Genomic DNA, 19,897 nt, shown 5'->3' with positions numbered 1-19,897 from the left:
CTAACCCCTACCCTGCCTCCTATTATTGGAGGAGGCAACCCTATTCTTTCACTCCCTCAGGGTTACAACCTAGGAGTCATCCCAAAGTCACTATCTCTCATTTCCAATATCCAAGCTGTTGCCAAGGCCTATCAATCTCATTTTTTCAGCTTCTCTCAAATAATTCTCCTTCTCTCCTTTGAAACTGCCATTTCTTCCCCCACCACACATACACCCTGGAGATCCTTATCACTTCACACCTTAACTGCAGCAAAAGATAATTGTGGATCTGTCTGCCTCAAGTTTCTCCCCACTCCAATCCATCATCCACTCAACCACTAAAGTGATTTTTCTAAAGTGCAGATGCAATCATGTCATCTCCCTATTCAGTAAATTTTAGTAGTTCCGTCACCGCCAAGATCAAATCCAAAAGGTGGCTGGGCATTCAAAACCCTTCATATCCCAGCTTCCTTTCCTTTCTTTCCTTTCTTTCTTATCTTTCTAGTCTTCTTACATCTTCTTTCTGTATTTTTAACTCAGTAACATTGGCCTCCTGGGTGTTCCATAAACAAGATCTTTCATCTCTTGGTTCTGGGCATTCTCTCTGGCTGTCTCTCAAGCATGGAATGTTCTCTCTTCCACTCTAACTATTAACTTCCCTGGTTTTCTTTAAATTCCACTTTCCTCAGTCCCTGTTAATTCTAGTACCTCCCCTCTTCATTGTGTATTTTTCCTACATATAGCTTGATTTATATTTCTTTGTATATTGTCTTCCCCCATTAGATTGTAAGCTCTTTGAGGACAGACTTTTGCCTTTTTTTGTATCCTCAGTGCTTATCACAGTGCCTAGCACATAGTAGGAGTTTCATAAATACTCATGGATTGATTGAAGCAATTTACCACTTGTTAGGAGATACTACAAAGATAATTTTCATTTAGGTTGGAATGGTGGCCTTGGAAATACTTTCCACCTTTAAGATTCTGTGATTCTGGGGTAGGGGGAGGAGAGAGAACATGAAAACTTATTACTAAAGTATAATTTTGGCCTAAACATTTCAGTATACTACAATAGCCAGTATAGCTACTGGATTTTAACAAAATACCACGCTATATTTTTGTATGTCAATCAATGGGTAAGAGCATTTATTAATCCCCTAATATGTGCCATGGGTGCTGGGGCTACAAAGACAAAAAAAAATGAAATATTCCCTGCCCTCAAAGAAATTATATCTTATTAGTGGATGCAGCAGGGTCAGTATAAATCTATATAAAATATAAAATACAAGGGAATGGTAGAGTGGAAAAGGAAGATCTCAATGAGGGGAGGGCAGCGAGGAAACTAGGACTTCTCAGAGGCAGAACTGTGAGGCTGTAATGCATTCCTATGCAAAAGCATGTAGGTGGGAATATCTTTTTGTGTATCATTTTGTGTGTGAAGGAATGTCCTTGACAGTAATGGGAAAGTTCAGAAGGGTGTATTGCAGGGGAGACTCTCATAAGAAGTCCAGTTTTGCTACTATGTCAGAAACTAAGCATCGACCCACACTTAACACCGTACACCAAGATAAGGTCAAAATGAGTTCATGACCTAAATATAAAGAATGAGATTATAAATAAATTAGAGGAACACAGGATAGTTTACCTCTCAGACCTGTGGAAAAGGAAGGAATTTATGACCAAAGAAGAACTAGAGATCATTACTAGAAAATTTTGATTATATCAAACTGAAAAGTTTTTGTACAAACAAAACTAATGCAGACAAGATTAGAAGGGAAGCAATAAACTGGGAAAATATTTTTACAGTCAAAGGTTCTGATAAAGGACTCATTTCCAAAATAGAGAATTTACTCTAATTTATAAGAAATCAAGCCATTCTCCAATTGATAAATGGTCAAAGGATGCGAACAGACAATTCTCAGATGAAGAAATTGAAACTATTTCTAGCCATATGAAAAGAGATACTCCAAGTCATTATTAATCAGAAAAATGCAAATTAAGACAACTCTGAGATACCACTACACACCTGTCAGATTGGCTAGAATGACAGGGAAAGATAATGGGGAATGTTGGAGGGGATGTGGGAAAACTGGGGTACTGATACATTGTTGGTGGAGTTGTGAATACGTCCAGCCATTCTGGAGAGCAATTTGGAACTACGCCCAAAAAGTTATCAAACTGTGCATACCCTTTGATCCAGCAGTGTTTCTAATGGGCTTATATCCCAAAGAGATCATAAAGTAGGGAAAGGAACCCACATGTGCAAAAATGTTTGTGGCAGCCCTGTTTGTAGTGGTCAGAAACTGGAAACTGAGTGGATGCCCATCAATTGGAGAATGGCTTGTAGTATATGAATATTATGGAATATTACTGTTCTGTAAGAAATGACCAACAGGATGATTTCAGAAACGCCTGGAGAGACTTACACGAACTGATGCTGAGTGAAACGAGCAGGGCCAGGAGATCATTATGTACTTCAACAACAATACTATATGATGATCAATTCTGATGGACCTGGCCATCCTCAGCAATGAGATGAACCAAATCAGTTCCAATGGAGCAGGAATGAACTGAACCAGCTATGCCCAGAGAAAGAACTCTGGGAGATGACTAAGAACCATTACATTGAATTCCCAATCCCTATATTTTTGCCTGCCTGCATTTTGGATTTCCTTCACAGGCTAATTGTACAATATTTCAGAGTCCAATTCGTTTTGTACAGCAAAGTAACGGTTTGGTCATGTATACTTATTGTGTATCTAATTTATACTTTAATATATTTAACATTTACTGGTCATCCTGCCATCTGGGGGAGGGAGTGGTAGGAAGGAGGGGAAAATTGGAACAAAAGGTTTGGCAATTGTCAATGCTGTTAAATTACCCACACATATAACTTGTAAATAAAAAGCTATTAAAAAATAAATTAAAAAAAAAAAGAAATCCAGTTTTGGATCCATTGAATTAATATGCTATAGAATTCAAAACAACAACATAAAAGCAAAAAAAGAAAAAACCTTGTCATTTTTTTCTGATTGGCTTCTTCTCTAAGTGGAGGTGTGGGTCTTAACATGGAGTATGTCCATGCTAAGCATTTTGTGTCCCACTGCTAAGGAGTATGAGACCCCTCCCCTCCCAGGGTCAGGGAACAGGGAGGCTGCTCTGCCTCAGGCTCAGTTCCCATTTGCCTCAAGGATTATTTCACTTAGATTCACATATACAGAGAGAATGATGCCTCTCAGAATGTAGGCATTTTGGGTTTAGTACAATTTGTGTATCTTTAAGAAATGGATGGGCAATTATTTGGCTTCCACAGTTATGGAAATTAAATTGGAGAAATGAAACTTAAATTAGAAAACTGAAATCCGCAAGGACATCAGAGAATCATCAAGAGTGAAGGTTATCTCTCCCAAAAGGCGGTAAGCTTCTTGGGGGCAGGGACTGACTTTTGAAACTGGAGGTGATGGCCTGAGATTTGAAAAGAATCTTCTTTGCCCTCAGCCCTCCCTTTGTTACTTCCCTCTTCTAGAATGGAAGTTCCTTGGGGCAGGGACTATGTAACAAGGGCTGGAAATTCATGTCCTATAACTTTTGTAACATTCAGTTAATGGGGAATCAGGGGAGGGATTTATGCTTCAGGATAGGGAATAAAATGTTGCCTTTGGAGTTTCAAAGGGGAGTCAAAGGGCTCATGTAAGTAGCCATCCTTACAAGAATGTAAAATAACTCTTTCCTGAATTCATCAGCAAGTCAGTGGAGTTCTTGGCAAGATCTTTTGTTTCTTACATGCTCACCTGATCCTGTATAAACCTTTTTGTGCATAATTGTTTGCTTGTTGTGTCCAAGCTTAGTTTGTAAGCTCTTCAATGACAGAGGATATCTTTGTTTTCTTATGCTTAGTACATAGCCTATCACAGAGTAGGTCCTTAATAAATGTTTACTGACTTGATCACCTGTGTGACCATGCTTGTACTCAGATGCATGAGGCTGAGTGAGATGATCCATTTCCTTCAGGCTCTGGTAGAGAGCACTGCGGGTTGATATTACTGAATATCAATATTGTATTCAAAGGAACATGTTATCACATTGCTAATTGTTAAATAAATCATGGATAATTAAATTTTTACTGTTTAATGTTCTCTTATATTCACTGGGATGTATATGGTGTTCAGGAAAAACTTGTACCTCTATGGCAAGGAGGTCTTGCTAAAAACTTCTCAGGGCTGCTCATCCATCTTTGGTGTATACACTAGAGCACCTAGCTCTCAATGGTAGCTCCAAAAAGCAGCTGTGGCAATGAGCAGTGGCCACACCCCAACAGAGCCACCTCAACAGATGGGCTAACGCCACGTTGAGGGTAACTGATGGACCACAAACTCATCTGTGAGTCAGAGGGGTGTCTACCCCAAGCATATGAAAACATCCCTGATGTATTTAATAAGAACATGTGAACATTTTGTGTCAATGGGCCCAAAGGCAACAGAAGCAGGCCCCGGGGAGCACTGTAGAGCTTGGTCAGCGTCATCCACTGCATCCAGAGTGTTAGCCAGTCATCTTCATTTTTGTCCTGCCATTGAACTCCAATGATTCTGGAAGAAGTGTGACTGAAGGCTTCAAGCAACTCTTTCTCACTTAAATCCAATTTACATGCAAGTCAAAAGGCATCACCCATACCATATTCATATAGTTTTAATTATCATTTCTAACTCTCAAAAGGAACACACCCTCCCCCTCCCTAGTGTATTCCAAGATCTCCTTTTAAGCTAAGCTATGACTTCTCATACATGGGTTCAGCATAGCATAAACATTTGTTTATATGACACAATACCTACAGAACCTTTCCGTTATCTTTGGTGCAGAAATGACGACTCTTATTTAACTTTTTAATATTTGTCATAGAGTAAGCTGTCACAGAAATCCTTTTAAAACTCTCATTTCAACAAAGGACAGAGAAACGATAAGGAATTCACTCATTCAGCATAGACTATCACATATCAGGCAGAAAGCAAAACAAAAACAAAAACAAAAAAAACCAAAAAACAAGTCAGCTCAACAATTATATATTCAATGCTTATCACAAGGAACACTGTATTTGGGGAAAATAATTTTTCTTTTACAATTTCAAAAATAAATTGCTCCATTACACTTCTTATCTTAGAACTTAGAGATGAGAGAAACCAAGTAAGATGAGGGGATAGGAGACAGTATGATTTCATGGCTACACCCCTGATCTTTGAGGCAGGAAGACCTGATGTCAAATCCTGCTTCAGGCACTTACAAGCTGCATTATCTCATACAAGTCACTTCATTTCCCTTGGCCTCTGTCAAATGAGGGGATTGAACCAGATGAGTTCCAAGGTCCATTTCAGATCTAAATCTTTGACTATGAGCCTGAAGACCCACTGAGTGATCTAAGGAATGGGTGGGGGGAAAGGGAATTTGAGACAGTAGATACAGATCATACATTGGAAAAGTTTGGCAGTGACTGAAAGGAGAGGAAGAGGGAGGGAGAGAGAAAGGGGGAAGAGCCTGAGACAGACAGACAGAAATGGATTGGTTCAGAATGAATTGCCACAGATGGGGGAAGATGGAGAATGTGGTCCAGTGGTAAGATCACTGGAACTGGAATCAAAAGCACCAGATTGGAATCCTAGTTTGACTACTGGCTATGATTACAGCACCACTGTAAGCCTCACCTACTATGATTTTTGAATACTCCAAGGTTAACAATTTTGATAAGCCCTCATTCCTGGATTAGCATTTAACTGCATGCTCAATTTAACACTAGTTAAGTGTTAGCATAAGTCAAACTTGTGTTTTTTATTTTCTAATTTTAATACCAACTTAAGAAACACTATTAAAAAGAACATTTATGTCCCTCGTATTTATTTCCTCCAATTATTTGTTCTTGTAGATGGGCAACGGCTATATTTTTGGCTGAAATCCGCTCAATACTATCTCCACTGTGATTGAGTCTAAATCCAATGTCAGATGACCTTTTATAGGGTTTAAGAATGTAATGGGCACTTTTAATGGGGATAATTTAGTCTGAATTTATATTGATACAGAAAGAATTCATCACTTACTTCAATCCATCATTCCTTTCTGCACCATTCTGCCAATCTTTACATTGGTTAAATAGGAGTTAGGTGCTAGTTACAATCCAGCAAATCTAGATTTTAAATGAGCCAAAGTCTAATACTATGTTCTGTCCATGTGATTGAACAGGAAGAGTATAATGTCTGAGTCAACCACAAGATAGTGCTCCCAACAGTCCCCCCTGTCTATTCTGATTCTGTACACTAGATGTTATATAAAGAAACTGGGTAACAAGTTTGTAGTAGACCCAGGTCTGTTGTGTTTATCTCTACCTTTGTTCACCTGTGTGAGTGTGTGTAAAATCAGAAGGTGGCAAATGGTGGGAGTAAGCCAAAAGTGGCTAAGCAGGAATCAGACAATCAGTGAAATGATGGTGTGGGGACTGATTCCAAAGGACAGTGTAAAGTTCTATTGATTAACCAAGATATCAGATTAGTGTAGTGGAGATAGCTTTAAAAAGAAGTGAGAGGCTAAGAGATTGGTGGGAATGAAAAGTAGGTTTTGAAAAGGAAAGAGAGAAGAGAAAAAAAGAATGGATTATGTCAAATTAGAAGATATTAGAATTACTAAATATCTGTGGGTGATAAAGGTATGACCATCTTTTTGGGTGGCTAAGTGATTCAGGAGTGAGGGGAATGAGTCAATGGAGGAAGCAAATGGTTTGGGTGTTTTGAGCAAAAATTAGGAGGTACGCTGAAGTCCACTAACCTGAAAACAGGACTTTGGGAGGCGAGACAAATTGCAAGACGTAACTGAATTCATTGAAGAAAGAAGTGGAGTTACCTGGAGGTATATAGACAACAGCTACCAGGATTGTGTTTGGGTGGAAGGGATGAAGTGCATGACCCTCACAGGAGAGGTTTCTGAGGAATGGAGGAAGGGAGAACCCAGAAACAGCAATGGGGTACTCCAACTCCTTTGCCTCGACCAGTAAATCAAGGGGAATGAGTAAAAGTACAGCCAATACTTGAAAGACTGGCCAAGGATGTTGTGCCATCATGGGGCAGCCAGGTTTCAGTGATGGCGAGAAGATGGCTAGAGATTGTGGATGAATGGAAGTTTGCTGTCTATGGAACAGGCATTCTGGATGATGGAGTAGAAGGGGTAGTATTTGGTGGTGACTTTGGGGTGGGAGGGTTTAGAGGGATGGAAACAAGGAACCTGGTAGTGGGAGATGGAGTATGTGGCTTGGGTGATGGCCTACAGGGATTCAGAATCACTGGGATTTGTAAAGTATGACCAGGAGGAGGAAGGTTCATTATTGAAGGCACTACTCCTCTTCCCAGAGGAGGCTGAAGATCAGGCAAAAGACAAGTACAGCAGCAACTAGAAGGCACGCAGTCAGATGGTCAGATGGGAGGCCCCATTTCACTACTTTGCTTCTGTGAAAAACTGGATGTCACAAGGTGGTACAGCAGGAGTTGGAGGTCCCGCTCCCTACTGACTTGGGTCTACCCTCAAGGGATAGGTGCAGGAGGAGATGGAAGGCCTGAGGTCAAAGGAAAGGCCTCTTCTTCACATGAATCAGGGACTCCCCACAGAGGCTCTTTTACCAGCAGGAGTAAGTCTGTTAGTAGGAGGTGTAAGTTGTCTTGCACTGAAGCAGAACCATCAGTCTCAAGCAGCTTTCCACAGCAAGAGATGGATGACAAGTGAGCAGAGGAAGGAAGTTCTTGCTCCTCTTCTTACCTAAGGCTGATGAGGTACAAAATAGAAGATCCAAGTTAAAATTTAAGTTAAAAACCTTTCTCTAGTGCCCAGGGAGTCAAGGAAAAGTCTCATGGAGGAGGTGTCATCTGACAGAACTAGGAATTAATGATCAACAAAGGTAAAGATGGAATGCGTTCCAGGAATGGAAGAGAATCTGTGCAAAGAAATCCTACCAGGGTCCCACAAGGACAGGTGAGTAGGCATCTAGAAATTAAAAGTAGCTCCTCTCTGCCAGTGGCACTTCCCCCACCATGGTGGCAAGATGCAGAACAAACTCTTCTGGGATCCAATTCCAATTAGCCTCCAAAGTCAAATTTGGCAAACTGACAAATTCTGGAGAAGCTTTAGCATGAGTCTCCCATTTCCACAGCAATGATGTATGAACGAGAGAAATATCATCACTTTCACAATGGTTTCCATTCTCAAATTCACATCCAAGTATTAAACTTCCCAGAGAAGGCTAAGTATTAAATTAAGTATTAAACATAGCAATAGCTTCAATGATCATTGCTGACCCCGCACATTTTGCAATAATTCTCTTATCTGAAAGAAGAAACACAAGACTTTCCCTATACACAGAATGATTACAATCTCCCTTATGACTTATAGTGGCAGAAGCAACACATAAATAGATAACTAAGCAATAATGACAAAACTGTCCAGGAAGACATTCTAGGTACTACTGCCAATGACTCATCAACAATGGAAATATAAGAGAAATTCATTTTAGTACATTCAGAGAATGATCCACAAAAAAACATTTGCCATTCAGTCAGTCCCAAGCATTATCAATAAGCTACATTCTATAGTGTTGGCTACATAAGCAGGATGACTACAATAGGATTTCCAAGAATAATAAGGAAAAATAAAAATGTAGACATTCAAAGAACCAATGTCAGAAGACTTATATCAAGTAAAACAGGAAATTAGCCTGTTAACACCATAACTAGATTGGAGATCTCAAGCTCCATTCTGCAGACCCTAAGGGCATGAAACATGACCTGCTCTTCTTAAGTAAATGCCAGGATTTGAATGCAGATTGAAGCATATCCTTTTCATTTTCTTAATTTGTTTTTTCTTTCTAGTGGATTTTTCTCTTTTGTCTTGATTTTTCTTTCACAACATTACTAATACGGAAATATATTTAATATGATTGTACATGTATTGCTTGTATCAAGTTGTTCACTGTCTTGGGGAGGTTGGAAAAAAAAGGAGGAAGAAAGAAAAATGGGAAACTCAAAATTTTACATAACTGAATAGCAAAAACTATCTTTACACATAATTGGAAAAAAAAATAAAATATTATGAAGTATTTTTTGAAAAATGCATGTCAGTTAGAAAGTTGTTAAAAATTTTCTTGACATAATCAATACATACAGAATAGAAAGAAGGCAGACTTAGAGGAGATGCCTCAAGTGGACAGGGAGTTCAGGTGGACCAGAAAAGGACTCTTGCAGAGGATGGTTTTCAGTTCAATCCTGAAGCAAGTGATGGAAGCTAAAGAGCAGAGGAGAGAAGAGAGACCATTTCAGGAATTTCAGGGGGAATATCCAGCATCAAAAAACTGGAGTGATGTCATGCATGAGGAAAAGCAATTTTCAGAGAAGGGAAAAGTTTGAAATGACTGGAAAGCATGGAATGCAGCAACTTCTGAAGAATTCTAAATGGCAAATAGTACATTTTATATTTAATCCTGGTGATAATGAGGAGACACCACAACTGGTTGGGCAGAAGACTGATATGGTCAGAGCTATAGTCTGTGAAAACATTTTGGCAGCTGAGTGGAGGATGGATTGGTATAAGAGAAAATTTGAGGCAGGAAGATCAGGAAAAGGCTATTGCAATAGTCCAAGTAAGAGGAAAACATGGCTGAAACAAGGTGGTGACTGTTTGAGGAGAGAAAAGAGGAGAGATATGAGAGATGTTGGGATGGTAGAAATATCAACACTAGACAACGATTCAGGTGTGTGTAAGAGAGACAGAGATTAGGAAGTCAAAGATTTGAAAGTTATGGTGATGAGAATATGAATAGGGGGTGGTGACAAGGAGAGTGGTGATGGTGAAATATGACAATGATGATAGAGAGATATCAAGTTCTGAAGATCAATCCATGAAGATGATCATAGTAACTTAAAAGTGATGGTCACAGTGGTTTGCATATGACAGTGACATTGTTAATATTGTGACAATAATTGCAGTGAAGTTACAGCAATGATGGGCTTGAGCAAGTCCTAGATAAAGATTTATCAGTGGAGTTTGCAGAGATCTGAAATTGACTTTGGTAGAGAAGTAACAGTATTAGTACTGGAAATATAAAGTGGAGAAATAAAATAGTGGTGATAAAGTGTGATTCATTAATACCATTATTTCATTTGGTATTAATATAAAATGTTCCTCATTGGGCATATGAGATAGGGTGATAATGATGAAGATGAGACAAAGATCATGGAGATGTCAGAGTAATACAGATGTGCATGTCAATGATACTGTTGATCCTGTGACAATGATAATTGTTGTGTATGCTCCATATTGGGCAGCCACGTGGCACTGCAGTGGAAAGAGTGCCAGGCCTGAAGTCGGGAAGACAATAGTTCAAATCTAGCCTCAGATTCATACATGCTATGTGACCATGGGCAAATCACTTAACCCTGTTTGCCTGTTTCCTCATGAGCTACAGAAGGGAATGATAAGCCACTCTAGTATCCTTGCCAGGAAAACTCCAAATGGGTGCACGAAAAATTAGACCCAAGAAAAATGACTGAACAACATCCTTCATACTGGGCATGACCTAGTTGTTGAATTATGTCATAATGAGCTGCCCTTGAAGCTTGGAAGAGCTGGGTTCAACCTGGTTCCCCACTTGCCCATGGCGTTCCTTTGATGCTGTCTTCTTATCACTTTCATCCCCATGGAGGAAAGAGAGAAGGTTTCTCTTTTTTAGACTCCTCTCCTGCTTTGTCAACACCTGGATGAAGCCTAAATGGGTTAGCCTGAAGACAGGAGCAAAAGCGGTAGTGGGGGATACTGGTGGAGGGGAGGTGTAGAGGTTACTCTGGAATTTTAGCCTTCCTTATGAAGAATGGTATACAATTCACCTGATCTTCAACTGGAAACAATATTCCTGAGCAAAAGACAACAATCAAATAGAGTATTTACAGAGAGGAGGAATTCCCAGTGCAGACAGGCAAGTTGAGCAGATAGCAATGAAGAAGGGAGTTGGGTGGATGATGGGGGTAGGGGAGGGGAAACGCAATAATAACACACATTCACAAGAGCAACCAAAAGGTAGTTGGAGGCAAAGAATAAATTCAATGCAAGTAGATCATTCCTTCCAAACATCAGCTATTCACCTAAGGTTCTAACTGCCTATGATTATTTCATTTCAAGCTACAAGTGCCCTTCTTGCCTCATGCAAAATGATGACCTATATTCCCAGCAGCCTTCTCCCAACGCTGCTCCTTCTCTTTCTTCTCCTCCACTTCTGTCTTCTAATCTTCTGCCTACTTCTCCATGCAATTTTTAAACATTTTTTTTTCAGTTTTGTCAAGCTCTATTAAAAAGACAAGCAAAAATCCAAACAATCCCCTTTACTTATTTAAAAAGGCATCAACACCATGAATCCAGTCAAAATAATATTTCTATATGTATAATATACATTCTGAAAGTACAATATGGTATAACTTGAAATAACATCTTTCTTTGTTTCTGTCTCTACATAAACTGCTGATTATACTGTCAATGTCAACTAGATCACTTGACAACTTCCTACTCATCCTTTTTAATATTTATAATTTATTTCATAAGTCAGTTTCTTCATTGATTCCCTTGAAATTCTTGACTTCTTGTGCTTCCAGATGAATTTTGTTGTTTTTTTCTAGCTGTATAAAATAATTTCTTGGCAATTTGATTGGTGTGGCACTGAATAAGTAAATTAATTTAAGTAGAATTGTCACTTTTATTATTTTGTTCTCAGCCTACCCATGAGCACTTGATATTTTTTCAATTAATTAGATTTAACTTTATTTTTGTAATGAGTGTTTTTTAATTGTGGTCATAAAGTTCCTGTCTTTATCTTACAAAGTAGACCCAAATATTTTATATTATCTACAGTTATTTTAAATGAGATTTCTCTTTCTATCTCTTGCTGCTGGGCTTAGAGGGTAACATATGCAAATGCCAATGATTTATGTGTGTTTATTTTATATCCTATAACTTTGCTAACATGGTTAATTGTTTCAAGCAGTTTTTTTTCAGTTGGTTTTCTAGGATTCTCTAAAATATATCATCATATCATCTGGGAAGAGTGATACTTTTCTTTCCTCATTACATACTCTAATTCTTTTAATTCTTTTTTTCTTTTCTTATTGTTAAAGAAAACATTTATAATACAATAGTGAATAATAATAGTGATAGTGGCCTGGAAATGCTTCCAGTTTATCCCTGTTACATATAATGCTTGCTGATGGTTTTAGATAGATGCTACTTTTCATTTTAAGGAAAACTCCATTTATTCCTACACTGTCTACATAACTCAGTTGCATAATGTGTGGTGTCAGCTTTTGTATCACCCAACAGTTTTGTCTTGCGTATTACTTTGGACAATTTGTTAATATAGATTGGAAAAGACTATTGCACTCTTCTAGTCCTATAATGTGTCACTATAGAGTAAATAACTCAATGTCATCAAATTGAATAATTTATGAACACCTTTAGAACTTGGGACACTTTTACACAAAAGAATGTGGTGAGTCCTTTGAATTAAATTGTACTGTACCATATGTTCTTTTGATCTTTCACCTCTTATTTTGCCTTGCAGGCATACCACTGTTAGTGAGGAGAATGCAGCACTGGGCCCACCTGCTGACTCTCATCCAGGTCCTTCACACTCCAGTGATCAGAATCTGAAACCTGTTATACCAGTAAGTGTCCAATTTCCATTTATAGAAGAGGTTTCAGACCAGCTAGCATATTTGGTAATAAGCATGTGTGTGTATGTGTATGTGTGTGTGTGTGTGTGTGTGTGTGACACTCACCTATACTTCTATATGGGTGTCTGTATGCACACATACGTCGTATCCAAACTAAATCTCTCTCTGGGCTTCTTTGTGCCTTGCTTCCTAGGAAATTATATGTATGTGCATATAAAACATATATTCCACATTTCTTTCAAATGGATCTTATAAAGTAACAAAGTAAATTGTGCTTTCCATTTTGTATTTTGTTTTTTGCAATTTTTAAATGTAATCTAAAAAAATTAATGAGTCCTACATTTATTCACTTATAAGAACTCACCGTGTCTTCCTCTACTGCCACTAACCTCAACAAATCTTTTAAAATAAGACCAAAAAAAGAAATATCAATCTCTCATCCCAAATCTGCCTACTCCCACAAATCTATTTTCTATATTGACAATGTTCAGAAATATATGCTTCAGTTGATATTTTACATCTGGTCTTTCATCTCAAGTTCTCTGGATTACTGACTTAGAAAGGCAGGATGACATGTAATGGAAGGGTATTCCTGCTCCTTGATTTGGAGCATGCAAAGTTATTCTGGTCCCCTTCCCCTGTGGAGGAAAGAAAGCTATGATTTTCTACTGAGTTGGAACAGAGAATGCTTTGATTCTGAATTAATAAGACATTAATTAGGCAAGATTTTAGGATTTCTCAAGACTGAAAATTAAAAGAGACAAGCAAGTTCTTGTAGAACTTCTCAGAGACAGAATTTTTTGGTACCATGCTGTCTTCTATATATGAGGCAGAAGATGGTAGCAAAGGTGAGGAGCAAGAAATAATGATGATAAAACTAGCTCACATCATTCCAGCAATGGATAGTTGACATAAGTGCATAACATGCTTGGGTGAAAGAAGGTACATATATACCTTGTTGATTAGCAGAGAGAGAGATGTGACTCAGATGCCATAAGCCAGAAATAATCAACAAAATAGAAAAACTTACTTGGTGGCAAGTGTCATCAAAGAACCCGAATGGAAAACAAGTGATTGGGAATGCAAATGCAATGAAGTGAAGGACAATCTGGAAAAGGGAAGCAAACAACAATAATGCTAAATAAAAACACAATCTCTCCATACAAGCAAAACATGCTGATTGTGAAAACACAACATGAAAGGACAACTTTACAGCATAAACTGTCCCAGAAGAACACATCAGAAAACCTGAAAACACAAGAAATAAGACATGAAACATGTCCAGAAATTCTAAGCAAAAAAAGTGTTGATTAAAAGAATCCACAAATCACCTCCAAAAAAAAAAAAAAAAGTAAACCACAAATTCTAAGACACAGTGATTAAATGGAACAGTTTAACAACAAACAAGGAATTCTGCAAGTGACCATGGAAAAGACCTCCAATATATAAAGGAAGGGAAATTTGAATAGCGTGAAAATATTTTACACCCACCAGAAACCACAATCATCTACCAGGGAGTTAACAGGGACAGAATCCAGCAGTAGTCTGCTGAAACTTCCAACCAGGGAACAAGCCAACAAACCCAATTCTAAGTTAGGAACTTGCAGAACTCACATTGAGAATGCAGTGAACAGAACTCTACTTTAGTAGTATTAAAAGCTTGCTCTCTCTAATAATGTAATAATGCATTTCTAAGAGAAAGGAACCCCACTGCAGCTCAATGTGATGTCCCCTGCAGAGTTAATGAAAAAAAAAAAATAGAAACTCAATAAGAGACATTCAAAACCTTTCTATAAAGAAAATCAGAATTTGTTAAACACCACAGACAACAGAAATACAAGGAACCAAGAAAGGAATAGATAATGAAATATCAGTGGGGAAAGGGGAGGACTTAACAAAAAAGACAACCATGGGGTTAACAACAATAAAATAATAACTGAAAGAACATGAAGAGATTTATTTCTAAAAGTACATGACGAGACAGGGTAAAAGCAAAAGTCAAACTAAGTGATAATAGAGTTAAGATAGTGGAGTGAGAGAAAGGATTTTTGCCTAACTCTCTCAGCCCATCTAGTCCATAACAATCTAGAAAATGTGCCAGACCAAATTTCATGTCAAAAGCCAAGAAAAAATCAGTGTCATTTTTCTAGCCCATAGCTGCTTAGGAAGACAAACAGAGAAGTCTGCAGACACTAGGGTTAGGATCTGGACAGGAAGACCTAAGGCATGAAACATCCCAGTAAGCAGGCATGGGAAGTCTGAGGCAGGGTAACAGGGTACAAAGCACCAGGACAGTAACAGATCCCAGGGGATCCCTGAACCATGCTGAGTTAAGGAGGAATCAGTGCCATCTGGAAGCTCTGTTACTCACTATTTGGCTCTGGATCACAGACTAAGGATGACAAGAAACATTTGTGACTTTGGGCTCTGTGTACTGAATAAAACCAGTTCTGAAAAACCAGTAGGCAGGCTGTGATTGAAGGAGCAGAGTGGTGACTCAATTCTAGTCTCTGTCTCAGTACATAAGTTTTCAGAGAATTATCAGGGCAGGAGTCACAGACCAAACTGGAGCCAGCAGTTCAGTCACTTTGAATTCAGTCATCTATCAGGGAGTTAACAGGGACAGAATCCAGCAGTAGTCTGTTGAAACTTCCAACCAGGCACAAGTCAACAGACCCACTCCCAAGTTAGGAACCTGCAGAACTCACATTGAAAATGCAATGAACAGAACTCTATATGGAACACACCATTTTAGTAGTATTAAAAGCTTGCTGGCTCTAGTTTGAGCTGTGAAAGCAGCAGAAGGATATAAGAGGATGGGGGGGGGGCAAATCCAACGTAACCCTAAAAAATGTGCAAAGCTCAACACTCAAAAATTAATACCAACACTGAACATATATGCGCCCCAAAGGAATAGCAACTAAATTCTTAAATGAATTAGACAAGAGAACTTTAATAGTATAAGATCTCATCCATCTTTCTCAAGGCTAGACAAATCTGACCAAAAAATAAACAAGAAAGAAAAACTAAGGAGATGATTGAAATATTTTAAAATTTAGATATAAAAGACTTCTGGGAAATATTTAAATGGGAATAGGAAAACGTATACCTGTTTTTAACTGTGCATGGAATTTCCCCAAAAGTTGGGCAAGTATTATGGCTTTACACTTGGCTCTTTTTTTCACCACAAAAATAGTTAAATTCCATCTTCTATGGAAAGCCTTTCTTAATCTCTCTTGATACTAGTGCTCTTTTTTTTCCCCTCAGAGCAAAGAATTGGAAATTGAGGGGATGCTCATCAGTTGAGGAATGGTTAAATAAATTGTGGTATGTGATTATAGTGAAATATTATTGTTCTATAAGAAATTATAAGCAAGAAAGTCCTCCATGAGCTTAAGCACAGTGAAGTGTACTGTGTACATGGTAATAGCAAAGTTGTGGGATGATCAGCTAGCTGTGAATGACTTTGCTACTCTCTATTCTGAAGGACTTAGGATGAAAAATGCTATCCCTATCCAGAGAAAAAAACTGATTGTATCTGAATACAGCCTGAAGCATATCTTTTTAAAACTTGAAACTTTTTTTGGGACGGGGAGGAAAGCTACATTTTCTTTTTCAAAATAACTTTTGTGGAAATGTTTTGCTCTCAGGAATGTCATAGCTAAATTCTAAAGCTCCCACTCCAAAGAGAAAATAACTTCAAATGACCATAAAGAAATCATTCAGTATCATGCAGCTAAACTCAGATTAAAAAATACTCAGCAGCTACAATGTTAAGAGTGAGGTGAATCTGGAATATGATGTTCCAGAAGGCAAAGGAGCTTGGGTTACAACAAAAAATAACTTACCCGACAAAACTGAGTAGAATTCTTCAGAGGCAAAAAAATGGACACTGAGCGAAATAGAGGCACTCCTAAAGAAAAGACCAGAAATGAATTAAAAATGTGATCTTCAAGTAGAAGACTCCAGAGAAACATAAAGAGGTAAACAGCAAAGAGAAACCATAAAGTACTTGATAAGATTAAACTGCTTACATTACATTACATTAAAAAGATGATGCATCTACCTTATAACTTTATCATTATTAGGACAATTAGAAGGAATCTACATAGACAGAGGCGTGGGAATGAAGGAATTATATTGGGATGATCTAAAAAAAGAAAACTAGATGAAAGGGAACGGGAAAATGATGAAAAATATTTCACATAAAAGAAGCATGTAAGGAAGTTTTTATAAAAGAGGGGGTAATAGGGTGGCAGGCCATGCCTGAATCTTATTCTTATTTGAACTGGTTCAAAGAAGGAGGAATCTATGATCACACACAGTCTAAAAAGGAGGCAATGGTCAGAAGCAAAACAAACTTTTGGGGAGGGTCATCGTAATAAAAGACAGAAAGGGATAAATAGGAGAAAAAATAGAGGGAAATGTGGAATTTGAAATCATAAATATGAATGCGAATTGGATGAACTCACCTGTAAAACAGAAGCAGATAGCAGAATGAATTAGAAACAAGAATCTAACAAAATGTTGTTTACAAGAAACACCTGAAACAGAAAGACACACAGATTTAAAATAAGGGCCTGATTCAGAATCTATTATAATTCAATTGAAGTAAAAAAAAAATGCAGAGGTAGAAGTATAAATCTCAGAGAAAGCAAAAGCAAAAATAGACCAATTAATAGAGATAAGCAGGGAAACTGCTTGCTAAAAGTTACCATAGACAAGAGAATCTTTCAATGTCAATACTGAATATATACGTACCACACTGCATAACCTCCTAATTCTGCTTTTTTAAAAAAAAATCATTAAAAGTTTTTATTGTAAAAATGAATGAGATGAATAAATTTGATGATTAAGAAAATATTGAGACTCAACACATTAAAAAACCCTACAAAATTAAACATTAAAATATAGGTTCTAAAACCCAAATATTAACAAAAGAGAAAGCAGATCAAATTTTAAAAATCTAACAAGATTAAAAATATATAAACTATGAAATAATTTAAGTTTTTAACATAAACAATGGGACAAGAAAGAAAAATGCAAACAAAATAAACCAAGGGAAAATATTGGAAACATTGCCCAGCTATATTAACTAAGAAAATCAAAAATTTAAGTGAAATGAATGTTTATGAGAAAATGTAAAATATCTGTATTAATAGGGCACTAGAGAAAAATTTAACAATCCAATCTCAGAAAAATAATAACAAGCCATAGATTAAATCCCAAAGGAGAAAAAATACCCAGGACCAGATCTATGTATGAAAAAAATGTCATCAACATATCATATTTTATTACATGATCTGTTTTGCAAATAATAAAAAAGAAAAGGACCTACAGATTTTTTTTCCATGATACAATTTTCAGATAATACCTAAATAAGGGAGATTTAAAACAGAGGAGGAAAGAACACAAAAAATCCTTAAAAATATTTATAAGGACTCAAAATTTAAATGACATACAAATTCTTAAAGGAAAAGTTAAATAATTTACATAAGAAAATAAACAGTAAACCTCTACTAGCTAGAGAGCTCAACTTTCCCCTGCATGGTGCTACATAACTCTAACCAAAAAATAAGAAAGAACCTAAGGAGATGAATAGATTTTTTTTTCCCCAGATATGATAGATCTCTGGAGAAACCATGTAGTAAGGCCTTAAAACTCACAAACAAATGCAAACAAGCAGAAATATTAAATATACCCCTTTCAGACCATAATGGAATAAAATATGCTCAGTAAAGGTCCGAGGAAGCATAAATTAAACATTAATGAAAAATTAAATAATCTAATCCTAAAGAATGAGTGGATCATAGTAACAGCTAACAGTTCACTTTATGAGAATGACAACAATGAGACAACATAGCAAAATTTATAGGATGAAGGCAAAGCAGTATGTGGGGGGTAATATATATCTTCCATCAATAAAAGAAAGAACAGATCAATGAATTGGCTATGTAACCAAAAAAACATAATTTGTGAGAGGACAAATTATAAATCCACAATTAAACACCAATATAGAAATCATATAGAAATCATGAAAGCCAAAGAAGTGATAAAATTGAAGATTAAAAAAAAATAAAAATAAAACTAGGAATTTGTTTTATTTAAAAAATAAAATAGATAAACTCCTGGTTAATTTGTTTTTGTTTTTTAATAAAAAAGGAAAGAAATTAAAAAAATAACAAGGCAAGAACAAAAGGAAACAAACAGTATCAATTCTGCCCAATTACTGTTTATAAAATTGACAATCTGCCCAATTACTGTTTATAAAATTGACAATCTTAGTGAAACTGATAAAAATTGACAAAAATTAAAATTGACCAGATGAACAGAAGAAGAAATAGAAAATTTAAATACCCTTATTTGGGGATAAAAAGGAAAAAGAAATTGAGTATCCATGAGCTCTCTTCAAAAAAACCAAAACCAAACCCTGCAGGTCTATTTACAAGTGAATTCTATGAAACATTTAAGGAACAATTACTTCCAATACTATATAAACTGAAAAAAAAAAAAAGAGAAACAGCCCTACCAAATTCTTTTAATGATTCAAATATGTTTTTAGTAACTAAATTGGGGAAGAGCGCAAATAAAGAAACAAAACTAGAGACCAATTTAACTAATGAATATTAATGCGAAAATAATTAAATAAAGTATCAGCAAGGAAATTACAGATATATCACATAAATCATACACTATAACCAGGTGAGACTTCTCCCAAAATACAGCAAGTCTGATTCCATTTTAACAATGCTATCAGCATAACTGAGCATTTCATTAACAAAACCAACAAAAGCTATATCATTACCTCAACAGAAGCAGAAAAAATTTCTGACAATAAAATCACCATTCCTATTAAAAATGTTAGAAGGGGCAGCTAGGGGGCACAGTGGATAGAGCACCAGCCCTGGAGTCAGGAGGACCTGGGTTCAAATTTGACCTCAGACACTTAACCCTTCCTAGCTGTGTGACCCTGAGCAAGTCACTTAACCCCAATTGCTTCACCAAAAAAACAAAGAAACAAAAAAGTTAGAAAGAAACAAAAAAGTTAGAAAGCATAAGTATAAATGGTATCTTTCTTCAAATGGTAAGCAATCCATCTAAAACCAAGACCAAACTATCTATGAGGGTGAACTAGAAGACTTTCCAATAAGATCCAGGGTGAAGCAAGAATGTCTATTATGACTAAT

The 19,897-nt window shown here is 36.9% G+C and overlaps 1 long non-coding RNA gene across 2 annotated transcripts; it reads right to left on the bottom strand.

Moving 5' to 3' along the window:
* Positions 1–4,646: 4,646 nt before the first annotated feature.
* On the bottom strand, positions 4,647–17,223 carry LOC116420189. 2 transcript variants are annotated; one of them, XR_004230471.1, is made up of 5 exons: positions 17,183–17,223; positions 16,559–16,623; positions 13,741–13,818; positions 9,160–9,279; positions 4,647–7,767 (listed from the first exon to the last, which is right to left on the bottom strand). It is a non-coding gene; the product is annotated as an uncharacterized LOC116420189 (long non-coding RNA). The 2 variants fall into 2 exon arrangements; XR_004230470.1 differs by lacking the exon at positions 9,160–9,279.
* Positions 17,224–19,897: the final 2,674 nt, after the last annotated feature.

The sequence above is a fragment of the Sarcophilus harrisii genome, chromosome X (genome assembly GCF_902635505.1).
Source record: "Sarcophilus harrisii chromosome X, mSarHar1.11, whole genome shotgun sequence".
Lineage (NCBI taxonomy): Eukaryota > Metazoa > Chordata > Mammalia > Dasyuromorphia > Dasyuridae > Sarcophilus > Sarcophilus harrisii.
The sequence above is the reverse complement of the archived record's forward strand: the minus strand, read 5'-3'. Positions and strand labels throughout refer to the sequence as shown.